Raw genomic sequence first — 6,116 nt, forward strand, 5'->3', positions numbered from 1 at the left:
TCAAGCAACACCAACAAGACGGAGACAGCATCTCTTCAATGGCTTAGATTTTGCCCAGTATTCCCAATACATGGAATAGATCATACCAACAGTCATCGCTCCCACAACAAAGCCTTGTTGCCACTCGCATGTGGATCAGGTGGATGAACATCTTAGTGTCTCCCCGGTTCTTCAGTTTGTATAAGCCATATGCCACAATTGCTGTAAAGCCCACAATTCCACTGTGGACAAATGGGGACTCTCTAGCTTTTCTGATAAGTTTGGATCCCTGCTCTTCATCATACGAAGAAACAGAAATATCTGTGTTGGATGACATAGTTATTGGTTGAAGAATCTTTCTGAGATTGAAGAATTTTCCACAAGGCACAGGACCGCATTAAACTCCCACCAGCTTCAGTCTTTTTTTTTTTTCATGGTAGCATGCTCACCTCCTGGATGGTCATGATCTTACTGGTTGCTAGGTCCGCGCACAGTGTGGGCTGAGGAGGTGGGGCGGAGACCCCGCAGGAGGCCCAAGGACCCTGTTTATTGATAACCCAGGGTTATATCTAGTTAGGGGGCCGTGATTACAGGTAACCACAGGTCACAGGAAGGGGCAGTACAATAGGCATACACATTATAGGAAGGGGATGTACAATGGGCATAGGCGTAACAGGAAGGGGATGAGCTAGGGCTGTACACGTGATAGGAAGGGGAGGAACTAGAAGTATACATGTGACAAGAATGGTGGACACTAGATTTATGATGGTGCCCTAACTTTGGTCACCCTTGGGTGGGCTAGACTTCTCTGGGGTCTCCTACAAGGAAACAGACAGCTACTATCCTTATCAGAAGGGAGTGGGCCCTACTTGTTGTGGGATAAATAGCAGTGACTGCTTGCTCTAGATGGCTGACAGCTCTTAGGGAGAATAACCCCTGATCTGCTTCTGATGACCTTCAAGTGTATAGTCATTCACAAGCAGCTAAGTTTGGCATATATTTGGGGGTGATGACTTGGGAGAAATCCTTCTGTTTCCCACAACTCCCCCTTTTGTTTTATACATAAAATTCAAAAGAGCCACAGTGGCTACATGGTTATTTTCTATACATTGAAAGCTGTCAACACAAATTTAATGACCAAATTAAAATAGCCAAAAAGTCAGGCTTACAGCAAGCATTTTGAATCCAGGCATGGAGGATAAAGTCCCCCCTAAGCCGATCTTCTATTGGAGGAAGGTATGAAAGGGGCTGGATGCCGGCAGGAAGAAATAGACTAAAGGAGCGTCTGCTTCTGTAGGGGGATAGAACCAACCATGTGCTCACTTTAAGACAGCACAGTTTTAAGGGAAGAAAGTGTGGAAATGATAGACTACCACAGGAAAATGTTCTCGGACTATATCTCCAACTACCAGAGTGGCGGTCTTCCTGCCATGAAATACTAGTCTTCCAGATTCCCTCCATACCAGTCAGGGATTAAGTCCCAGTTTTATTTCCCTCAGTGCTAGTTTCCCACATTTCCCCCTTCTGCATTACGTTTAAGATGAAAATAGTGTCATGGAGGCAACATGGTCTCTCTTCATATCTCTTAGTTTCCTATAGAAGCGACATGAGACTGCAAGCATCAAAATTATGATGATAAACAACACAGTCAGACTGGAACTTAAGCTATGTGAAATTCTTTGAGCCCAAGCTTGCGGGTCCAACCCTTCTATGCCATTCACCAATTGCTTAATCATATCAGAGCCAGAGATGCCTCAAGCTTGTCTTTGAATGTATAGAAAATATCCTTTTTAAGCTGATCAACATCTAATGAAATGTTTCTCTTAAACCTTTGCAAATGTTTCCTGATCAAATCCCAATCATGCAATGTCCTTTATATGGGTAAGGGGTTATACAAAAATCAGCTACATTCCAATCACATTTTAACAACTGACAAGTCCAAAATCTTGATCTTTGAGCAAAGCAACAGTTTGTAGTCATAGTCCAGTCACTATTGTATAAAATGTTCAGTTATGATAGAGTCCCAGAGTGTCCCTTAGACAGCAGTCCCTTAGACAGCATCAGCAATGGAAGAAATATCTCAGCAGTCAGTAATCGCCACTCTCAGGAATCTGCGAGGTCTTCTTGACCTTTTGAATAGCTTCAGTAACAGGATGGGGGGTCAGATCACACATCAACTTCCCTGCTTTCTTCTGGGCCTTGCTGGCTGAAGAGAAATCCACCTATCTTCTTAGCCTGTGAAAATATAAACAAATAGTTCCTCTCTTTGGGGTGTCAGTGACCTGGAAACAGAATTATGATTAAGCTTTTGTGTTTCCTTCATTTCCTTCATGTCCATCTTTCTCCAAACATGGTTGTGTTCTTCTAAAGGGAGTCCATCAGCTTTATTCTGCAAAAACATAAATGCATAGCCCTTTCTCCAGGTGAAAGATGGACCTGGATCCCAAGCGTGATTTACATCTTCTTGGGAGTCCTTGGGACCAGCTTTCTCTGTAGAAGTGAACATGTGTCTATCTGCCCCAATTTTGTTACAAGCTTTTAGTAAGGAGAAAATTGTTTTGGTTAAATTGACTAAATGAACTTTGTCACACTTAAGATTCCTCTTAACCATGTAGACTTTAAAGCACTGCTAGCAATCTCAGTTAACTTGCTATTGTTATGTAAATATCGGCTCCCAGCTCTCAGAGAATTAAGAAAGCTAACCAACAGTTAGAACTCACCTCACTCTGGATTTGAAAGACTGACAAAATTCTTAATAAATTTGTTCAGCTGTTCTTGAAGTAACTTACCAAACAGGTATTTTATCTATAAGGTTACAGGCTCATTACACTGTATGATTTTATAATCTTGCAATATTCTGATCTGGTTAACTTCTCTCATTTCTTCCCAGCTGGATTTAGAGGAAGTTAATGGGTGAGTCTTAGGCTGCCTTCGTGGATGCCTTAAGGCAATGACCCCATATCCAGAGTTTAAAAACCTTTGCCCTTCAATTTCTAATTCCATGTGGGGGCACTGTTGTTTCCCCACAATAGCATTCCAAATGACCCCTTGATTAAAAGGATGGTCAGACTTCTCAAGTACTCTTTCCTGATAGGTATAACTTTTAACTCTAGATATGCAAGGTGGCAAAAATTGGCTTAAGCGATTTTCCTTCTTTATGAACCACGGTATATCAGATTTTATCATTCCCTTAATTTCTCCTTCCTAATCCTGATCAATAATTCCAGCAACAATCTGAACACCTTGAGAATTTAGATTAGACCTTCCTAGTAAACATCCCATAGTTCTTTTAGGTAGCGGACCCCAATTACCGCTCTTTATAATTTCTGATTTAATCACAGCTTTTGGCTTTTCCTCACAATTCTGATCCACTCCAGTATCAATTTGAATGCCTTGAGTACTTAGGTCAAATCTTCCTGATAGAAACTGTATTACTCTTTCAATAAGAGGCTCTTGTTGTGAGATTGAAGGATACCTGCAATTTCTCTCTAAGATATTCTTTGCTCCGGCAGGCAGACACCTTGCCTCCCATGCATTGCTGGGCAGGGTCTGTATCAATCTCCTTCCACTATTTTCCCGCTGGAAAGCCTTTGCTAAAGGGAATCATTTCCTGTTGAATCTTGAGCGACATTGACTCACCCAATGAGTTCCCTTCCTGCAGCGGGGGCAAAGTTCAGGGTCTTTTAAACCCCAACTCGGTAGCCCTGGCCCATGCTCTGACGCAGGCCGCAGCTCACTCTCCGTGGCCAAGCTGATTTTCCTATGCTGCCTACACTCTCTTTGAAGATGACCTGTCTTCCCACAACTAAAGCACTTTCTTCTAGGTCTGGTGTAATTTGTCAAGGCAGCTGCCATGAGGTTGGCCTTGTATTCGTCTGTCTCTACATTCCTGCATATTCTAAGATTATCTAGCAGCGTGCCCTGTTCCCAGTAGGGACGCAAGGCATTTACAGTGTTTATTAGAGAAATTATAAGATAACTTATGCAGTAGGTCTCTTACTGCCTGGACAATTTTTACACATTTGGAAATAGTGTCTTCCAGTCGGGACACAAAATCAGCATAGGATTCATCATTCTGCTGTCTTATAGCCGAGTAACTTGGTTTTCTCTCTTCTGATGGAATTATCTTTCCCCAGGCCCTTAGGCAAACCTCACATATCTGTCTTATTGTCTGTTCAGTAAACCGTAGTTGGGACTCAACTGTGATATAATTTTCATCCCCTAGCAACTGATGAATTCCTATATCTATCCCATCCTCAGCATTCTTTCGAGCTTGTGAATAGGCTGTAAAATCCCACCACATATGATATTGTACAAATTCTGAAGGGTAAAGACAAATTTTCGCTAAAGCTCTCCAGTCTACAGGGATTCAGCTCTCGGACTCTGCTAAAGTCCTTATCATGCTAATTACATAATGTGAGTCTGGGCCATAATAATTGACTGCCTGCTTGAAATCTTTTAGCAACTTAAAGGGTAAAGCAATGTGAAGTCCTTGGTAGTATTTCCCGTAAAGCTGTCTGTTAGCAACTCTAACAGGATAAGATATTCTAAAGTCTAAATCTCCTTCTTCTGCAGGCCCTCTTCCTACCCTTGAAAGTGAAGGTGCTTTCCTATACTCTGCCTTTTTACTCATATTTTCTGAACTGGTCTTCTCAACCTGCCTATCTTGAAGATGCACTTCCCGAACTTCATCTTCTGTGTTAACTCTCTTAGACTGCATTTCTATGGAGCTAATCTCTCTACTTCTAGCACTGGCTTGCTTGATAGTATTGTGATTCCCTACGCTATACTCTGGTGATGGAGCAGATGCTTCTAGTCTGATATCTCCTTCTGATTCAGACTTGTTTTTTCAGCTCTGTCTAAGATCTTCTCACTTGCCTGATATCCATTCTGCCCGCCTCTCACCTGATTCAAGTTTGGGTATCGTAGACATTCCTCACTATTCTGCTGGCTTTGTGTCTTTGCTTCCCCTACCTTTGAAAGCAAGGGAGCTTCCTGGGACTGTTCATTAGCCTCATTTTGGATCTTGGAATTCACTGCCTCTAGTGCTTTAACACCTTTAGACTTTCGAGGTTGCAGTCCCCCAAGGGCATATAGGCTTTGGCCATGAGGTTTCCTTTAGAATTGGAGGCCTTAGATAATGAATCAATCCCTGCTTCTTCAGTTTTTCCTAAAGTTTCACCACCTAAATCATACTCATGCAAAGAGACTTTAGCTTGTTTTCTAGATTTGGATAGACACAAGACTTCTCACTGCACTGGTAATCCTCATTCTCTTCCTCCTGCAAAAGTACTAAGACTATCTTAACTTGAACCCACAGAGACCATGTCTCCACAGGGATATTCTCCCCATCTCTGTATGGTTTCTTTAAGTTCACAATGACCTCCTCCCAGGTCTCTAGATCAAAAGTTCCTTCCTCCAGGAACCTTGGATGATACCTTTTTACTACTTTTAGAAAACATTGCATCGGTTTCTTTGTTACTTTTACACCCTGTCTTCTCAGTAAGTGGATGAGTGTAGCATCATAAGTTTCAGGTTTACTTTTACTTTGTCCCATTGTCCTCTTTAAAATACTCAATCACTATTTCCATTACTTATTTGCCAATCTCCACACCGGATCCTTACTAAACACGATTTCCCCATTCACTCTACATTCCGGTGGGGCCATACAATTGTTACACAGGGCATAACTCAAAAGAGTTCATTTCTTACTGCCACGTGAGGGCTCCATTTGTGGTTGGAGGGGGTGCCAGCCCCCACCACTAATCACGGGTTCTATAGGCACAATTGTATGGTTATTTTATATATAAAGATTATAGTAAAGTCATATAGAGCATGAGAGATAGAAGAATGTTTCTGCTTGGAATCTTGCAATGGATTTGTAGTCCAGACTCGCACCTCAACTACTGATCAAGTCATCCTGCCTTGGAAACCCCAGAACGTCTCGTTTAAGATTTTAGATCTAGTCATTGTACCTCATCAGTTTAGATAAGGCCACCTTTACAACGTTGTCACCGAAAAATGAACAGGTGGTGAGTTAGTTAATTGTGCCAGCCTGGCCGATAATCACATGTGGGGCTGGTTGAAAGGCGGAGGGATAAATGGGTGGTGAAGCCTCGCCTTTCTAGTTCTCGGGT

General features: G+C 42.2%; 1 pseudogene; it reads right to left on the reverse strand.

Annotated features, from left to right (window-relative positions):
• Positions 1-316, reverse strand: LOC101640064 (annotated as a pseudogene).
• Positions 317-6,116: the final 5,800 nt, after the last annotated feature.

The sequence above is a fragment of the Echinops telfairi genome, unplaced genomic scaffold, assembly GCF_000313985.2.
Source record: "Echinops telfairi isolate 266 unplaced genomic scaffold, ASM31398v2 ScPeMD7_7356;HRSCAF=8355, whole genome shotgun sequence".
Taxonomy (NCBI): Eukaryota; Metazoa; Chordata; class Mammalia; order Afrosoricida; family Tenrecidae; genus Echinops; species Echinops telfairi.